This window comes from Lutra lutra, chromosome 9, assembly GCF_902655055.1.
Source record: "Lutra lutra chromosome 9, mLutLut1.2, whole genome shotgun sequence".
Classification (NCBI taxonomy): domain Eukaryota; kingdom Metazoa; phylum Chordata; class Mammalia; order Carnivora; family Mustelidae; genus Lutra; species Lutra lutra.
Window position 1 is genome coordinate 76,614,547 of NC_062286.1, and position 19,693 is coordinate 76,634,239.

The window sequence follows — 19,693 nt, forward strand, 5'->3', positions numbered from 1 at the left end:
ATTTCCTGCAGGTGGCAGTAGAGTCCTTGTTCTAACATGATCTGTATGTTACAATAATTTCCTGACTAATAGAAATATTGAAGAAGGAGCACAGTTTTCTACATAGACATGTATGTTTGGACAGGTAGTGGCCAGGTCACATGACTGTCCAGGGTTCCAGGGTGGCTTGGAGGAGCCATGTGACCTCGGTTAGCCATACCGATTGAGTCTGAGCAGGGTCCTAAGAGCATCATGGTTCCATGGATTAAGTTTAAGGAGGGAGGTCATGTGACTCCAACCGCCTTATAGACTGGGCTGGTCACGAGGCTATGGCTTCTCTTGATCTTGTAATGGCCCTGTTCCTTCAAATATAGATAGAATCTACTCTCAGAGCCTATGGAGGAGATATGGGTGGTCTTAAACTATCCCCATTCTCACCACCCAGGAGCAGTCTGGGACCCTTGTGGCCAAAGTTGGCATGACTACCAAGTCTTCCTCACTGAAGGCTTCTGGGAGCCCCCTCCTTCTTTCTGAGAGCTCTGTCTCATGGCTCTGTGCACAGGGGGTTCCTGAGATTTCCCAAATGCAGGTCTGACTCAATCACATTTAGGCTCAAACACATACTCAGGCCTGATGCGCTTCCCTGGACCACCATGCTCAATCCCCATAGCTTTCCTGTGAGCTGGATTCTAGCATCCTCTTTTCATGGACATGCAAACAAAGGCCTAGGACGTTAGGTGGCTTGCTCCAGGTCTCGTGGCCAAGTGGCAGAGCAAGATTGAGAGCCAGGTCCTTCTGATTCCAAAGCTGAGAGCAAGGCTGTTTGCTTGGTTCTGCACAGACAGAGCGTATGTGACAAGTGTGACCATAGTAAATGAGGGTGTCCCTGCTGCCCTGTGCCCTGGCCCCTCACTGGGACTGCTGGCCGCAGGGTGGTAGACAAAAGGGTCCTCCCACCTCTCTTCTGGTTCTCCCCCGTCCTGCTATCCTGGGAGACAGCACCCCAACATTTTTAGCTCCAAGACTGGCATCTTTGAATCTATCTAACCAGCAGACAAGGTCAAGCTGCTGTCTCCATGTTCCAGAAGCCTGGAGATGTGTGGCAGCTTGACCTCTCCATTCCTTCCCTTCCCCACTCCCGGGTCTGTTTCTCCCACTGCACTCAGCCATAGGTGGGACTGGTATGATGGGAACTCTTCTCTTTTGTCTTTGCTAACAGGCACTCTGACTCTGGGGTTGAGGCTGTTAGAGCATGAAAATGATCTCGCCATGCTTCATGGATCATGTTTTTGCCCTTTCTTGATGCTGTTTCGGGGAGAGGAGGGATGGGCTTTGGCCAGAGGTCCAGCCCTGTGAGGGTGGCCAGGCTGCCCAGCCCACCTGTGGGGCCATTGCAGGGGCAACACGTGTGTGTGTCTCTGTCTCTGTATTTGCATCTAGGTGCATGTGTGCACCCTAGGTGTCCCGCAGGCTGGACACTAGGCCTGATGCTGTTGAGAGTAGAGTCTCAGGCTTGGTGTCCATTTTTCTCAGTGATCCTGGATGTTACCTTTCATCCTCCCCTGTAGCTGTTGGGGTCTTTGCCTTGAGACCAGAGAATTTTCCTTTGGAACCAAGCGGGCCTCACTACCCTGGGGAGGGCAAAAAGCTACTTCCAAAAGCAAATGGGAACATGGTGTTGCTGGGGAGCCCGGAGCTGATGGAACCTTGTTTAATTCTGAAGGAATGTGCGCGGGTTCTGGCCCAGCAGAGCAGGCCCTGGCCTGACTGGGAGCCGCAAAGCCCCTGGCCAGTGGGGGCTGCCTCTGGAACAGGGAGTTGGGCTGGTCAGAGGCAAGCTGTTCCAGAGATGACAATCATACGATCAGGTATGGCTGGAATGGGCCAGGGCTGAGAGAAGCCCGTGGTGCCTTCCTCAGAGCCTCTGGGTAAGTGTACCTAGCTCCGTGCTGGGGAGAAAAAGCAGGGAAGTTTGTACCTTCCCCCCTCACAGCCCAGTTCTATACCCTTGAGGGAGTGTGGCATTTAGCAGAGAAGAGCAAAGCCCCCAACATGGTAAGAGGTGTATCAGGGATGGGGTGGGGCAGCATATGGTGTAGAGAGAAGGAGAGAGGAACCATCTCTGTGGACTCTGATCATCAGGGAAGACTTCTTGGAGGAAGTGAAGGTTTAGCTGGGCCCTGAAGGATGGTGAGGATTTGGGGGGGAAAAGGACATTCCAGGAAGAGGAGAGGACTTTGCAAAAGATGCAGAGCTGGAAAAGGGCAAGACCTTCTTGGAATGACAGTGCCCACACTGGCCCAGAGAGGGCCTGGGAAGAGAGGAGTGGCAAACGAACAGGAAGGTCAGCTCTGATATATCAAGGGAGCTCTGGGTGCAGGCCAGAGTTCATCCTTAGGTGATAGGGAGCTATTGAAGGTTCTTGAGAGGAGGAGCGACCTAATGAAAAGAGTGAGTTGTGTAGGAAGAGAGAGACGGGCCAGGTGATCAGGTCAGCTGCTGGGTGGGGATGGAAGCTGCCAAGAGCAGAAAAGGGGAAGGCAGGGGACTATTTGGGATGAGGAAATATAGGGCTATGAGGGGTCAATAGCTGAGACCTGGGGAGCAAAGGGGGCAGAACGGAATTCACTCCGCATTTTGTGACCCTTGGACATTCTTCAGGTCCTGTTTCTGCGTTGGGATCCCCCTGAGCAGAGAGCGCCAGGTCAGCCTGAGACGGCTACTTGCTCACAGGACTGCGGAACCAGATGGGCCTTAGAGACCGAGACAGAGGCCAGGCCCTAACCCAGCCCACGACCTGGCCCGTCCTTTGTCTTCTTGCCCAGAGTGGCCCTGGCCTCAGCAGTGGGCTTCTTGTACCTCATCCACGGACAACAAGCAGCATCTGTCACCGGAAGCCGGTGTTAATCCATGGGGCAGAGGAAGGGAGCCCTAGAGCGTGTGTGAATGCTGCAGGAGTGTGATCTCTGTTTAGGCCTCGGGGGAAGCTGGGGTGCAGGATACCGCCCAGCCTGGGTGTGTGCACACTGTGGTCTGTGTCCATCCAGCGCAGTGCGAGGGCACATGCAGTCTGGTTCTGCTGGCCCCAGGGCCTGGCCTATAGTGAGTGTCTGTTTGTTGAGGGAATAAGAATGAACGTAGGCCCAACTCAGGCCCCTGGTGCAGACGGCCTTCCAGAAACGGCAGCCATAGCCAGCTAAAGGTGTCGTCCCTAGAGGCCTGGGCCTCTTCAGTGTATAGACACCATCTTAGCTGTCACTCCCACCCTGCCCCATACACCCAGGGCAAGCCTGATGGTGTCTGGCTGTGCCTGTGACTCCACCCTGTCCCTCCCCCATGTCCCTGGTCTCTGCAGGCTGGAACCGCAGCCCTCTTTGCCCATTCTGAGCTCAGTGCTTCCTGCAGTTATGAAGTAAAGCCTTGAGAACATCCCCGGAAAATGGGCTTGGCCTGGAGGTCGGGGCAGCTCCTGGCCTTGGGAAGATCCTGGGTGATGGGGCAGGAGTCTGGCTAAGCAGACAGGCTTCCCTTCTGGAGGTGAAGGTGATTATAGTCTTGTGGAGTCAGCATTATCTGCTAGTTTGTGGAGTTTTCCAAGCTGGGGATGGTAAACCTCTCTGGCAGGCATGATGTCAGGATCCCCAGTGACTGGCTGTGCCTGCACGAGCCAGAGGCCTGATGAATCATGTGGGCCAGGATCTGGGCTCCTACACTCATGGGCCAGACTGTGGGGCTCCTTGGCCAGGGCCTGAGTGGGCTTGGGGGTGCTGCTTGCCCTATGCCCTCCCTCAGCCTCTATATCCACTCCCTCACCCCTCTGCCTCTCCCTCCCTAGGCACCCACACAGGCAGCTCTGCTTGTGCTTTCCCAGGTTCTGGAAGCTTTCTGGGCCCATCAGGGGACCTGAGCTCCTATCTCCGATGGGTTTGCTGCACCCAAATAACTCGAGCCCCAGCAAAACGTACCGTTTGGCTGGTGGCAGTCTTCCTCAGAATGCCCTGAGCCGTACACCCCTTCATCCTCCTGGCACATTTGAGGAGTACCTTCCTTCCCGTGATGGTTTCATCCTCACGCAGACCTAAAGCAATACTGGGCCCCTCCACACTGCAGCCTGAGGCAAAAGGGAACATCAGTAACACCGGTCCTCTCTCTATTTAAAAATCTGGTATTTCCTTCAGCCATTATCAATATTTTGCATGAGTTTTCATTTAAAAAAATATTGCATTCAAATCTGATTTTCTTGCCTGCTGAGGCCTCAGGTGAGCACTTGAAGACCGACTCTGCTGCCCGTGTGGAACACCCCCCACATTTGTGCTCCTGCCAGTTTGGGGCCCCCCTTTGCTGCTAATGGCAGTTTCCCGTCCCTTGTCACATTCCATCTTCTGGCACAGCCTTCTGGAGTACATTTGCCATCACTGGTTTCTCCTTCCCACAGCTGGGGAGCTGAAGCAGAAAGGTGAGACTTGTCCTGAGGTGTTCCCTGCATAGTCCCAGGAGGTGGCTGGACTGTCCCTAACCCGGGCCTCCTGAGGACCCCCCTCCCCCAGTGCTGGAGCCTGGGGCTGGGAGTCCCTTTGCTGGGAGCCCACCCCTCAATGGGCTGTTTGCCTGCACGGTGGGAACCCTCTCCAGGCCCCTGGCCGCACACAGTCTTCCTTGTGGGGGTGGTCTTGCCCACCTCCCCGGGGACTCTGCAGGGAGAGTGTAACATGTTCCCGCCGGGGGCCGAAGGAGGGAGCAGATTTCAACGGTGTGCCTCCTGGAAACCACATCAAATGGGGTAGCTAGGAATTAATAAATAAATTTGGGAGACAAGTCAATTACCCTCCCCTTGTGCCCCGTCCCTGGGGGCAAACAGCAGCCTGTGGTTCTCAGCCCGAACACGCCTTCCTGGGGGCAGGCCCAGCGAGCCAGGCAGCTGGCTTCTGTCAGATTAGCTGGGCGAGATGTGACAGGCCTCTGTCCTCTGGGGAAATGGCTCCCTTCCTGGGAGGCGGTGAGGACATTCCCAGGTTGTTGTGTTCCTGCCCTCTCCCTGCACCCCTCCCTCTCTCCCTCCCCTCGTGGGTGGGTGTCCATATCATAGCCCCTCCCACAGTCTCTTGTCCAGTTAGTCACAGGCCCCAAGTCCCACAGTGATAGCTGTCAGGTGCAGTTGCCATGGCTTCAGGAGATGTCTGCAAAATTCACGGACCAGTAGGAGCGCTGCCTTGTTAGTCTCTTCCAGACACATGGGCACTATTATTTCAAAGACTGGACTACTCGTTGCCTTGGAAAACATTTATTCAGTCCGCAAATATTTTTAAATGCCCTGCTTTGGGGTGGTTTTTGCTACGTTGTGGAGATAGAGAAAAGAGACACACTCTTGCCCTCTAGGAGCTTAGAGTTGTCCTAGGAGGTCAGACCCTGCACAGACAATCCACCATGCAGGGCACCAGGGGGGCATCTAGCCCAGCCTAGGGGGTGTCCCGGGGGGGTTCCTGAGTAGATGTCACCTGGGCTACCTCCTAGGGGATGAGTTGTCATCCAGGAAAGAGGATGTGGAGTGCTGTTCCAGAAGGAGGGAACAGCGTTTGCTAAGTCTCAGAGCCAGGGGAGGGCCGTGAGCTGCACGGTAGCATGTGGAGGGGGCAGGGAGAAGGGCCCAGCAGAGAGGCTGACTCAGGTGTGGCCTTGAGCTACACCTATTTGTGAACAAGGTTGCATGGGGCAGGGAGGGATGGCCTGTCAACTTTCTTCTTTTGGCCTTTTTTTTTTTTTTTTAAAGATTTTATTTATTTTTTTGACAGAGATCACAAGTAGGCGAGAGAGAGAGAGAGAGAGAGAGAGAGAGAGGAGGAAGCAGGCTCCCTGCTGAGCAGAAAGCCCGATGCGGGACTCGATCCCAGGACCCTGGAATCATGACCTGAGCTGAAGGCAGAGGCTTTAACCCACTGAGCCACCCAGGCGCCCCCTTCTTTCGGTCTTTTAAAAGTGATTGGATTATGGATTCTTTTCAGCTTTCTTTGTGCCTTGGGCAGGTGGGGTGCTGGGTATTTTTCCTATTTAGGAACAACATACGACTCCATAGAACCCAGCAGACTGCAAAGAGAAAGGAATGATCCTCAAAATACCAGAGCAGTATCTTGAAAAAATGTGTCCCCCTTCGGACATACACTGCCCCGGAATGTTCTATGGTTGCCTTATGGAGGCGTGCTCTATAGGTGAAGGATTCTCAAGTCAAGATTTAGTAGGCACGATGATCTCTCGAAAAATTTATTGAAAATGTGGGTGCTTGGGATCTGACTCAGTGGGGGCTCAGCGGTGTGAGTTTTTAGTAAACTTCGTGGTAAATCAGATGCAGTCAGAAGAACATGCTTTGAAAAACCCATTCCAGCTTTGCGCAGTGGCAGTATCGTAGCCAATGAGGTTTATCCGAGGCGCGATTATTGCTAATTGAAAAACCCATTCCTAGAATCTGGAAGATTTGGCCTGGGGAATTTGCTTGCAATTCAGGAGGCTGCCACCAGATGGCAGTGGTGCTTTGCAATGGCTCTATGCAAAGCCCTCTTCTCCCTTTTTTTTTTTTTTTTTTTTTCGTCGGGGCTATTGCTGGAGACACAGTTCTTTACCACAAGAATGTATCGACAACAGGTAATTATTTTAGATAATTTCTAGGACTATTGGTCATGAAATCTGAAATGTCACAGCTTAGTTTTAAATTTAAATGGACGCTCCAAACATTAGAGCTGAACTTTTCCAATTCAGGGGCCACTGGCCTTGTGTAGCTTTGAGCGCCGGAAATGTGCTTCGTCTGAACGAGGATGTGCTGAAAATGTAAGAAACACGCTGAATTCCAAAGACCAAAAAAAAAAAAAAGAAAAAAAGAAAAAAAGAATGTATACATATCTAGCTAATAATTTCTATCATGATTACATGTTGAAGGTACACTATTTTGAGTTAAATAAAATTTTATTACTAAAATTAATTTCATTGTTTCTCTTTACTTTTTCAAAGGGAATACTAGAAGATGTAAAATTATATAGGTGGCACACCTGTTCTATTTCTGTTGGGCAGCACTGCATTAGAAAAGGCCCAGACTTGAAGTCCAAAGACTTCCATTTAAGTTCCAGTGTAAATACTCATTGCGTGCCTTTGGGCAAGTCGCGTACCTTCACTTAGTCCCCATTTCATCATCTGTAAAAAAAAGGCGTAATTACAGCGGGCCTACTTACTTAAAAGAGTTATTTAAAAGACCGAGTGAGATAATGGGACCGAAGGAGCTTGTGTAAACTCTAGAGCATCACAAAGGGATCAAATTACTATTGTGTGGTTACTGATAAACAGGAGAACCCGGGTCAGACCCTTCACCAAGGTCACTGGATTGGGCACTTCCAGATTCTTGAGAGTTTACGACCCACCCACCAAGATAAGGAGTTACTGTATGCCCTTTTGAAATGCAAAATGACAATATAGGGTTAGAATATGATTCAAGTTAAGTAATGGGAAGCAACACAAGGCATATAAATCTTCCTGGACTTAGGTCCTGATAAACCCATCGTAAGCTGAAAATAGTAAATCAAAATGCATTGAATACGCTTCACCTCCTCAAGATGATAGCTTATGCCAGCCCACCTTACATGTGCTCAGAACACTTACATTGGCCTATGGTTGGGTAAAATCCTCTAACACAAAGCTTGTTTTACAGCAGCGTTGCCCATCTCATGTAACGGATTGGATACTGTACTGAAAGTGAGACTCAGGGTTATTGCTGGGGTGTGGAGTGGAAGTAAGGCAGTGGGCTGTTGACCCGGGTGATCGCAAGGCTGCCTGGGAGCTGGGGCTGCCACTGCCCAGCGCCTCGAGAGAGGGTTGGACTGCATATCGCTAGCCTGGGAAAAGGTCCAAATTCCAAATTCCAAGTTTGGTTTCTACTGAATGGGCATTGCTTTTGCACCATCATCAAGTCAAAACCAAAACCAAAACAAAACAAAAACATGAGCTGAACCACCATAAGTTAGGGGCCATCTGTATATAGTTAATAGTGAGTCATTTCTTTTTCTACTTGAAAATGCACATTTATTGAACTGGGACTGTAGGATTGGAAGGTTGGGTTGGGGGGGAGAGTAGCATTTTGTCTCTGTCTGCAAAGGGGTTTATCATCTGAGGGAACAGACACAGGTGATAAGAAAGAGAGTGGAGACAACCGTGGAAGCCACCAGCCTGGGGGCCAGTAAAGGGAACACTGGTGTTAGGAATAAGAGACAGGACACCCAACTAACTCTCCCTTTTCTCCTCTTCCTTACTAACTAGAATCTTGACTTTTGGGGGGTTGGCAATTGGCCTAGCTTAAATACTACATTTTTGGGCCTCTTTCGAAACTAGGCGTCGCCACACAGTTTAGTTCTGGACAATGACCTATAAGCAGAAGTTGGATTGGGCTTCCACAAAATCTCTATAAAAGGGAGAGACGTTCATCCAGGGTGCACACAAGAGCCTTCGGCCCTCCTTGCCCGGTCTGTGGGTGTGATGGTGGCGACTCCGGCAACCATTTTGTGATTGTGAATTTAAAAGTCTCACCCTCCAGTAGCAAGGAGAAAGCTAGAATCAGCCTGGGACCTGGCTGACATTGTGCGGATGCTAGACTGCTCTGAATTTTCAACCTTTGCTGTTCTTATTATGTGAGAGAGATGCTTCTCTCTCATTGTTTAGGCCACTGTTGTTGGGGTTTTCTGTTCTATGTGGCCAACCTGACTGCTGAATGACAGTGAGCATCTCAGTGTTTATGTCAATGCTCCCCGGCTCCATTCGCCTATGATTTTGTTGTGGTCTGGGGCCAGAAGGGCACATGGGACAGATAGGGCCACTTTTAAGCCCTATTGCAGCAATCTGGGTGGTAGTGAAGTGTCCTTCCCCTCTTCAGGAGGACTAAGAACCCCAGAGAAGGAGAAAAAAAGAAATGCCACAAAAAGCCACATTTAATGGGTGCTTGGGTGGTTCAGTGGGTTAAGCCTCTGCCTTCGGCTGGTGCCATGATCTCGGGGTCCTGGGATCGAGTCCTGCTTCTGGCTCTCTGATCTGCGGGGAGCCCGCTTCCCCCCACCTCTCTGCCTGCCTCTTTGCCAGCTTGTGATCTCTTTCTCTGCAAATAAATAAATGAAATATTTTTTTTTTAAAAGATCCACATTTAAGAGAAGTGGATATTCAGGTGCTGACTGGTGCCAGCCCATTCTATTTCATAATTGAAAAGTGTAAGGGGAAAATTAATCGGCAAAAGAGAGTTGAATCTGAACTTATATAAAAACAATTATGAAAACACATGGGGCGCCTGCGTGGCACAGTTGGTTGAACGTCTGACTCTTGGTTTCAGCTCAGGTCATGCTCTGGGGTTGTGGGATCGAGCCCTATGTCGGGGTCCATGCTTAGTGTGGAATCTGCTTAAGGTTCTCTCTCCCTCTCCCTCTGTCCCTCTGGCTCATGCTCTCTCTCTAATGAATGAATAAATCTTAAAAAAACAAAAAACACATAATAGAAAACTTACCATCCTAACCATTTGAACTGATTTCTTTTTAATCTTTGTTTCCTACAGGTTTTCTTGCAGCTCCCACCTCAGAAGACCAGCCACAGGGAAGGGGTGGGTGGGTGGTTATCTTTGGGGCTCAAGCTGACTGTCTTGACCTCTTTATTGAGATGATAATATGGACATTGAGGCTTTGCAGAAATGGAGGGTTTGTTAAAAGACCTTCCTTTAACATATGTGGGGTCGGGCTTGGTGGATTAGATAGCAGAGTTCAGCACTACCTGGATGGGAAGGGCTCAGGTAATCACAAAGAAGAGATCAAGAGCCACCCTTTCCAAGCCCAGGGCCATGGAGGAAGCATAGTAGGAATAGCAAGGAGGGGGAGGTGTGTGCTCTGATGCCCCCCAGCGCCCCCTTCACCCCGCCGTCAGCTCTTGCTAGGTAAGGCTGCAGTAACAAACAGTCCCACAGCTCTGTGTCTCCAAACGGCAGTGTCTCAGGGTGCCTGGGTGGCTCAGTCAGTTGAGCGTCTGCCTTCGGCTCAGGTCATGATCCCAGGGTCCTGGGATAGAGCCCTACATCGGGATCCCAGCTCAGCGGGGAACCTGCTTCTCCTTCTCCCTCTGCGATCTCTCTTGCTTTTGCTCTCTCTCAAATAGATAAATAAAATCTTAAAAACAGAACAGTGGCGTTTCTGTCATTCATGTCCCACGTTGATGGCTGTGGTCAGCTGGGCTCTCCCCTGTGTCTTCTCAGTCTGGGGCCCTGACTGAAAGGACAGCCCCAGTGTGGAGCACACAGTTCTCAGGGCTGGAGAAACAGCAAGGGAGCTGGCAGACTCTGACATGAGCTCTCAGCACATCTGCTTGAAGGGAGCCCGTGTCCTGCGTTCTCATGCCACTGGCCACGCCAGTCTCATGGTGGCCATGTCGGTGGGGTGGGGAAGGAGGGTCCTCCCACTGAAGTCCCTAAAAGCTGCTCAGCCACCAGCAGTGGGGTGACACCCTCTTTCAGGAAGGGGTCATTGCCTCTGCTGGCAGGATGGACCCATTGCAGGACGAAGGGCTAATGGAGACTAGGCCATGGCAGAGAAAAGCAGTCGTGTCTTCCGTTCACCTAGGTGCGATCACAGCAGGACAGGCGGCTGCCCTCACAGACCGGGGCCTCCCTGTCACCCCTGCCCCCTCCAGGAGAATGTAAACACAGGCGCCCACCGACCTTTCTTTGGGGCAGGAGTTGTTTTCCTGAATCGAATGGGATCAACCTGTTCTGCGCCTCAGACCTGTTTTTAAAAGGACTTTCCTGTTTGTTTGTTCCTTTTCTTTCTTGGATTGTCCAATATTTTTATAACATACCTTGCGCACAATCAACACAACCTAGGAAAACTGTTATTAAAGAGCCAGAAAACGCTTTCTTCACACTTGTCCTCTTTTATTTCTTCTTCCTTCGGATAGGTTGCTCCTGGTTGGGGCCGTGGCCGGTGGGTGAACCTGGGGGAATGAGCTGTGAATTCGGGACAGGACATCCAACAAGGGGCCTGGGGTCTACCCTACTTCTAAAGGAGCTTGGACACCCCTTCCCCGAGCCCTCCAAGCAAATTCTTGCTCAGCCCCATATTGTTAATTTATAGGCTGCAGAGCTCTCCCTTCTCAGCTCTTGGGGCGCTGGGCTGGGCTGGTTTGACAACAGGAGCAAGTGGTGACCACACTCAGGGGATGTGAGGGGAGAGGAAAAGCCTCTTTCCCGTTACTTCAGCCCCACTGTATCATCCTTGGCAACCCTTCCAAGGTGCCTAATACTCCACGTTGGAACTCCTGCCCTTGGGCCCAGTGCTGACATCAGGAAGGTCCCACGTTAAGCTGTGAAGGCCTCAGCACAATGAGTCCCTGGGGACCCCCAGAGCCAGGGCTGTAGGAAGGTGGTTAGGAACTCTGGGAAGCGAGTAGAAGTTCTTGGAGGGGGAATGGGAGCTCAGAAAGGGGTGGAAAGAGGGACCCAGGTGAGAGACCTACCTGCACAGCTAGAAGCCACTTCTGTGGCTGGCCTTGGCCGCCACGGCAGGAAATGGAGGAATCAGCCTGGCTTATGTCCATGGGTGGGTGGAGAACAGGCATGGGAGCACCTGGGGGACAAGCGGGGTCTCTGTCCTCCCATCCCTCTATGGATGGATAGGGTTTCTGCACTGCTCCTATAAGGTGTCCCTGGTGCGGGCTACTTGGTCAGCGGAAGGGCCCCAGGCAGCTTGGCATAGGTGAGTGAGTGGGGCTGGGGGTGTCTGGGGGACAGGAGAGCTCTTCCCTACTCTCTCTGTCAGCCCACTTTCCAGAACCCTCAGAGCGTGGAATCAAAAGGAAGGTGGCCAGAGGGGCCTGAAGACACCATTTTGACCATCTCTTGTGTGAAGTATCCTGTGGTGTTTGTGGAGGTGGGCCCTGGCCCCCTTCTGCTGTTAACTCTCCCCGCAGCCCTGGGTGTCTGATGGGCTCATTGGCTCGGAGGAACTCACGGCTGATACCGGTTAGAGGTGTGTCTCCTCCCAGGGGGATCTGACCTTTACTGAAGAGGAAAGACACACTAGAGGCTGGATCACCAAGGGAAGAAAGGACCGGGAGATAATTTGAAGCAGGGAGTGCTTCTGCTCTCTCCTGTCATGAAGGTAATACTAGACAGCACCCATATTGGTAGAATATACTAGAATTTGTGAAGCCCTTTCAGATATGGTGGCTTACTTGCCTCTCCATCAGCTGACAGAGGTAGACATTTGTAAACGAAGACACTGAGGCCCAGGGAGATCAGGGATGTGTCCAAGGCCACACAGCCGCATGCTGGCAGAGCTGGGACAGGGAGTGGATTCTTCCCCTCTGATCTAGGTCCTCTCTGGGGTGCCGGCCTGCAGGGGCTCCGCCTGGGAACAGGGGTGTGAAGACAGTAAAGCCCCAAGAGGCTCGTGGAGGTACTGATGAGTGAGAGATTTGGACTCACAGGACCCGTCTTAGGATCCAAATTCCATCTCTTTCTCAGAAGTTACCTAACGGCCCGGAGCCTCAATTTCCTTACTAGTAAAGCAGAGGGTACACCCCTCCTCCAGCTTCCCCTGCCAGGGTTACTGGGAGGACCAGCAGTGAGATCCCGTGATTGAAGAATGGTTGCAAACAGCAAAGGGCCACCCTCACGCTCGATTCCAGGAAGTGAGGGCTGGACTCTCTTTGCGCTGTTCACACATTTCCTTTTGGGGGAAGCAGAAGGCTCAGAAATAGCCTTTGCTTCTGTCCTCCCTGCATCCCCCCCGGGAATTGGGGCTGAGTGTTTTCTTCTTCAAATACAAAAAAAATCAAAGCAGATGCAGAAAAACCAAAAGCTCATTCCTGCTTCCCCTCAGTTGCCCTTCTGCTCTCTGGGGCCAAGAGGAGAGGATGCTGCGGGAGGCCTGGATAGAGCTTGAGGCTTCCAGAGTCCTCCCTGCCCCGCAAGGGCTCCCGGCAGAGACCTGGGCACTGTTTGTCATCTGTCCGGAGGCCAGTGCTGGTGGACCCTGGTTTCCTTGGGAGGTAGGGCACGGAGAGAGGAGCCTGGCTTTCTCAGACCAGGCTGGTCTTGCCTGAGAGTGCCAAGGAGCCACCTGGACACACCAGAGAAATGGGTCCTGTCCTCCTAACCCAAAATAGTGACTCACTGTAACGGACACCTTTCTGGCCATTTGCACACTGGTGTTCAGAATTCTGTGAGTCTCTTTTCCCCTCTGATAATCAGTGGATGAGTTTTCAGGGCATGTTTGTCTTTTTCTAGAAACAGGGAGAGACCAGTTGCAGCATACACATTGTGAGGGACAGCTAGACGACCAGTCCCAAATAGGAGAGGGTCACAGAGTGGGGGCTGCCGACACGCCCTCCCGCCCCAGACCCAGGGGCTTGCCCTGAGATGGTTAGGAGGGCTCACTGGTCTACCTGTGTCTCCTCAGCTGTGTCTGATGGGGATCATTACTCAGAACTTGGTAACGGCAGCAAAAGGGATTCGCTGAGAGGAAGCTAACCTCTATACAGATGAACCATAAGACAGACAAGCTGTTTTCTAGACAGGCAGTCCTATCTGTGGCAATCTCAGACAATATAAGGTTTGTGTCTGGTGTTAAGTGCCAATCCCTCTTTAACAGGAGACTGAGAAAGGAATGTTCCAGGCCACATTCTCAACCAGGTTTCCAGCAGGTCCAGGTTCTGAACTTTCTTCTGGCCCTCCTCTTGCTCCAAACCATTCTGAATCCCTCTTGGTTCCATGCCAGCGGCTCCCTTTCTTCTTAGGGCTTGCAGCCTAGGAAACTCTTAGTTTCCCTAACTTCTCAGCATTGGATTTACAATACAGAGTTCAGTGGGCCTATTTTCATAGGTCTGTTTTTTTGCTGTCTGCTCTCCCACAGGCTTAGCCAGAGACTGGGGATGGTGGGTGGGGCTCCGGGCCAGCACACAGTCTGCTAACGAAGGGGGCTGTGCCTTTGAAGATTTTATTTATTCATCTGACACACACATACAGAGAGATCACAAGTAGGCAGAGAGGCAGGCAGAGAGAGAGGGGGAAGCAGACTCCCCGCTGAGCAGAGAGCCCGATGTGGGCCTCGATCCCAAGACCCTGATATCATGACCCGAGCGAGCCAAAGGCAGAGGCTTAACCAACTGAGCCACCCAGGTGACCTAACACAGATAAAATCTTAAAAGCAGGCAGAGAGAAAAGACCCAACAGACTGGCTACAGACTTCTCAATGAAACAGTGGGAGCCAGAAGGCAATAGAAAGATGTCTTCAAAGCTCTGAAAGAAATTAACTACCAAGTAGAAGCCTACGGATCACAACTATCCTTCCAAAATAAAGGGGAAATCAGGACACCTTCGGAAAAGCAGTATCTGATCAATCTCATCACCAGCTGATTTGCCCCAAAGGAAATACTAAACAGTATTCCTTAGGCAGAAGGAATTTAAACTCCAGTGTAATCTGGGAGATGCAGGAAGGAATGAAGAATAGTAAAGGTAAATACGTATGTAAATATAAATGAATATTGGCTACCTTTACAACAATGATGATATCTTGTGGAGTTTTAAATAGGTAGCAAATTAAAATACCTGAAATAACATAAATAACATTTGTTAGGGGATGATGGGAGAGGTCCTTGCATTATCCAAGAAAAAAAAGGGGTAGAAGTACTAATTTGTGGGGCACCTGGGTGGCTCAGTGGGTTAAGCATCTATCTGCCTTGAGCTCAGGTCATGATCTTAGGGTCCTGGGATCGAGTCCCACATCCGGCTGTCTGCTCAGCAGGGAGCCTGCTTCCCCCTCTCTCTCTGCCTGCTGCTCTGCTTACTTGTGATCTCTCTGTGTGTCAAATAAATTTAAAAAGCTTTAAAAAAAGTACTAATTTGTTATCACTTTGATTAATCAAAGATAGATGTTGTAACCGTATGACACAAAATTTTAAAAACGCAAAAACACCCACTCGAAAGAGTGAGTCAGGTTGGCACTATAAAAATATCAAGTTGATATAAAAAGAGGCCAGAAAAGGATCATACAACATTCAGGGCAAGTAGAAGGCAAAGAAGATGGAAGACTAAAACCCAATATAATAGTAATAACAATCAATATGGGGCACCTGGGTGGCTCAGTCGTTAAGCATCTGCCTTCAACTCAGGTCATGATTCCAGGGTCCTGGGATCGAGCCCCACATCGGGCTCCTTGCTCAGCCAGAAGCCTGCTTCTCCCTCTCCCACTCCCCCTGCTGGTGTTCCCTCTCTTGCTGTGTCTCTCTTTGTCAAATAAATAAGTACCATCTTTAAAAAAAAAAAACAATATAAGGATTAAACACTCCACTTAAAATACATCATTGTCAGAGCAAATAACAAAACCAGACCTAACTATATCCTTTTTACAAGAGACATACTTTAAATATAAGTATACAGAAAGATAGGAAGGAAAAAAGTGATAAGCTGCACAAAGAAGTTAGGATAGCTACATTTATATCAGACGAAATCGATTTTAAGGCAAAAAGCTATTAGTAGAGTTAATGATACTCCATAATAATACAAGGTACAGTTAAGTAGGAAACTTAAGCAATTCTATAGTTGTATGAATCTAATATATTATCCCAAAGTAACCAAAGCAAAAATGAAAGAACTGAAGGAGAAATAGAAAAGCCACAGTTGGGGCGCCTGGGTGGCTCAGCGGGTTAAGCCTCTGCCTTCGGCTCAGGTCATGATCTCAGGGTCCTGGGATCGAGCCCCGCATCGGGCTCTCTGCTCGGAGGAGAGCCTGCTTCCTCCTCTCTCTCTGCCTGCCTCTCTGCCTGCTTGTGATCTCTCTCTGTCAAATAAATAAATAAAAAATCTTTAAAAAAAAAAAAAGAAAGAAAGAAAAGCCACAGTCATATACTGGGGAGATGTTTTTTGGCCATCTCTCTTGGTTATTGATAGATCAAACAGAAAAATATCCAGTAAGGACACAGAAAATTTGAACAAGATGATTAATAAATTTGAATTCACTGATATAAACAGAACACAGCTTCCAAAGAACTTCAAATATACATTATTTGCAAGTACAGATGGAATCTTTAAAAAAACTGGCCCAGTGTGACACCACAAAGCAAGTCTCAACAAGTTTCACAAGATGAAATGAATATGTTGACTGAGTACACTGGAATTACGTTTAAAATCAGCAACAACAACAAAAAATTTATTAAATTCTCAAATGTTTGGAAATTAAGCAATATTTTTCCTAAATAACTGATGGTCAAAGAAGAAATCACAATGGAAATTGGGAAATTTTTTAAACTAAATGATAGTAAAAAGAGTACATTGCAAAACATGTATGATGTAGTTAATTCCAGACTTAGAAAAAAATTATTTATTTTTTTATTTTTATTTTTATTTTTTTTCCAGACTTAGAAGAAAATTTATAGCCTTACATGCTTAAATTAGAAAAGAAGGGCTGAAAACCAATGATTCAAACATCCAGCTCAAGAGGTTAGAAAAAGAAATTCAACCCAAATAAACAAAACCCAAAGGAAATTAAACCCAAAGAAAGTAGAATGGTAAAAATAATGAAGATGTGAGCACAGATTAATAAAATAGAAAACAGACAAGCGATAGAAAGGAAACACAAATTTGGCCTTATGAAAATACCAGTAAAATTAACAAGCCCTTGGCAGATTCAATCATGGAGAGAGGAGCGGGGAGAGCAAGAGAGGGAGAGTAGGGAGGAGAGAGAGAGAGTGGCAGGGGTGGGGGTAGAGGGAGAGAGAGAGAGAGGAAGGTGGAGGGAGAGGAAGAAAGAATGAATAATTGATACCAAAAATGAGGCAGGAAATTTAGATTCTATAATAATAGAATAATGATTCTATTATTAGACAGGAAGAAGATATTATGGACAACTTATGCCGATGTGTTTGATAACTTAGATGAAATGGACCAGTTGCTTGAAACAACTACAACTGAAATTTCCCACAAGTAGAAATTCTGGAAACTCAAAACCCTTAGAGAAATTGAATCCTTAGGGGTACCTGGGTGGCTCAGTCGGTTAATTGTCTGCCTATAGCTCAGGTCATGATCTTGGGGGTCCTGGAATCTAGCCCATTGTCGGGCTCCCTGCTCAGTAGGGAGCCTGCTTCTGCCTCTCCCTCTGCCTGCCACTCCCCCTGATTGTGCTTTCTCTCTTTTTGTCAAGTAAATAAATAAATGAAATCTTAAAAAAAAAAGAGAGAGAGAAATTGAATCCTTACTCAATCCAATATGTGCTTTCTGCAAAGGGAACTCTAGGCCGAAACACCTTCAGTAGCAAATCTCACCGAACATTAAAGGAAGAAATAATGGCAGGATTACATGATCTTTTGCAGAGAATAGGAAAAGGGGAAACATTTCTTAATCTGTTTTCTGAGTCTCACAAACACTTGCCACCTGACAAGGACATTACAAGAAGGAAAATTTTCAGGCCTATTTGTCTCATGAATACAGATGCAGAGTCCCCTAAAGAAATATTAACAAACCAAATCCAGAAGTAGACAAAAGATATTAGATTGTGACTAAATTTGGCTTATTACGGAAATGCAAGTTCGGTTTAGCATTGGAAAAGCATTCAGTTTGGTTTATCGCATTCATGGGATCAAGGGAAAAAGCATAACATCATCCTAATTGGTGCAGGAACATTATTTAATAAAACTTGACATACATGAATTGAAGCACTCTTAGGCAAGAAGAAAGAGAACCGACAGGATGTGTGTGTGTGTGTGTGTGTGTGCGTGCGCGTGTGTGTGCATAAAGAGAGAGAGAGATTTAAGCAACTGGCGCATGGGTTCATGCAATTATGGAGGCTGATGCAACCCCAGTGTGTAGAGCAGACCAGCAGCTGGAGACCGAGGAGGAGCCGACGACATGTGGGGACTGGTAATGTGGCGTACAGGCGAGGACGTGATGCTCGAGAGCTCTTACACATTGCTGATGGCGGCATAAGTTGAAAACTGCACAAACAGGTGCATACCCTAGGCCCCAGCCAGCCCACACTTAGCTATACACCCCCCTAGAAATGCATTCATAGGACTTCCAAAGTCATGTATGACAATGGCCTTTGGGGCTTGATTTCGGATCCCAAAACCAAATGTCCATCATCAATAGAATGACTAAACAAATACTGATATATTCATACAGTGGATACTAGTCAACAATGAGAATGGTTATTTATCCCTGTCAAACAACACGGGTGAAACCCACAAACACAGTATTGAGCAAAGAAGCCAGACACATGAGTATAGGCAGCACGATTCGGATTATAGAATGCTGGACACTGGGCAAAACTCATGTACGGTGTCAGAGGTCAGGATGGTGACATTTGGGAAGGTGGGAAAGGGTAGTGTTTGCAAAGGGCGTGGAGAGGGCTTCAGGGGTATTGCTTATGTGTTTCTGCTTTGTGGGAGGGTTGGCTGCATGGCGCAGCGTCTTTGGGAAATCCATTGTGTTTACATTAATAAAAATTAAAAAGCCAGAAAGAACAGGGGGACGTGATCTGGAGATTGCACAGAGAGAAAGCTCTTTCCAGAAAGTTTGCTTTCAGGGCAAAAGGGGAGGCGAGTGGGCAAGAGGGATTTTTTTCGCTTCTGTCTGGCTTTGGAATTCCGACGTGTTTGTGCGGTGGTGGAAATAAAGCGATCAAGGCTGGAGCATGGATGAAGATGGAGGGGGTCCTTGAGCTGTGAGGGTGCAGGAAGAGAGCAGAGGCCTGAGGCACAGTCTGCCCAGGCCCTCTGATCACCCTGTGAGGTGTGCAGGGAGCTCACACAGGCCCCTACTTCCCAGGGCACCTCTTGTCCTCTTGCCCTGGCTTCCTGTCCCGCAGGGGGCCTGCTCCAAACTCACACCACCCAAGTAGAGTCTCTGCTTCCTGAAAGGGAGACAGGGACCGGAGGGTGCAAGCTAGTGGCCAGCAGCCTTTGGACAAGGTGAAGGAGAAGCTATGGCTGTGCAGGAGGTGAAGGTCCCAGTCCGAAATGGGCTTTGAGGGGTATTCTGCGGATTTCTGCCTCAGGAGCTCCTGTCCTGATTGGCTGGATCTGGGTACCCCAGGGGATGGCCACCAGGCCCTGGCCGCCTGCGTCTCTGCCCTCTGTCCCATTTCTGACCTGCTTGAGGCAGTGGCTGTCTGGCCACTCACCACTCTCAGAGGACCCCAGGGCTCTCCCAGCAAGCGGGGGGGTGGGGACCTTGGCTTCAGGAAGGGCAGGAAGTCAGCTTGAAAAAGCACATTCCTTGGCAGGTTAAAAAACTTTTTTTTTTTAAGTGTAAAGGCTTAACCTTTGCTAGGAAATGGTTGCGGTATTTTCTTTAAATGAAAAGAGACCATTGTAAGTGGAACTTTGGAAAATATACAACATCCTGGTGCCTTTCTTCAGGGCGGTCCTGGGCAATCCTTGTCAGGCCGACTCTGGCCTTTCCTCCAGATGGTCTCTCCTCGTACTGTGTGAAGAGCCTGGACCTGTGGACTGGTCCCTGGAAAGGCCACTGGAATGCCGAGCCGGCAGGGGACCCCACGCAGAAGGGGCTTCTTGCTTCCTGCAGTTGTCTCCACTCTGGGCCACGTGTTAACGTGTAGGCCAAGTGCAAAATAAAAATGCAGGGCCCCTGGTTCAAAAACGATTAAGACCTTTAGGATGGTGACAGCAGAGCATTACATGGAGTGCAGACCCTTCTAGTGAA

General features: G+C 49.2%; 1 pseudogene; it reads left to right on the forward strand.

The window, feature by feature from the left end:
- Positions 1-6,353: 6,353 nt before the first annotated feature.
- LOC125110099 (uncharacterized) lies at positions 6,354-6,482 on the forward strand (annotated as a pseudogene).
- Positions 6,483-19,693: the final 13,211 nt, after the last annotated feature.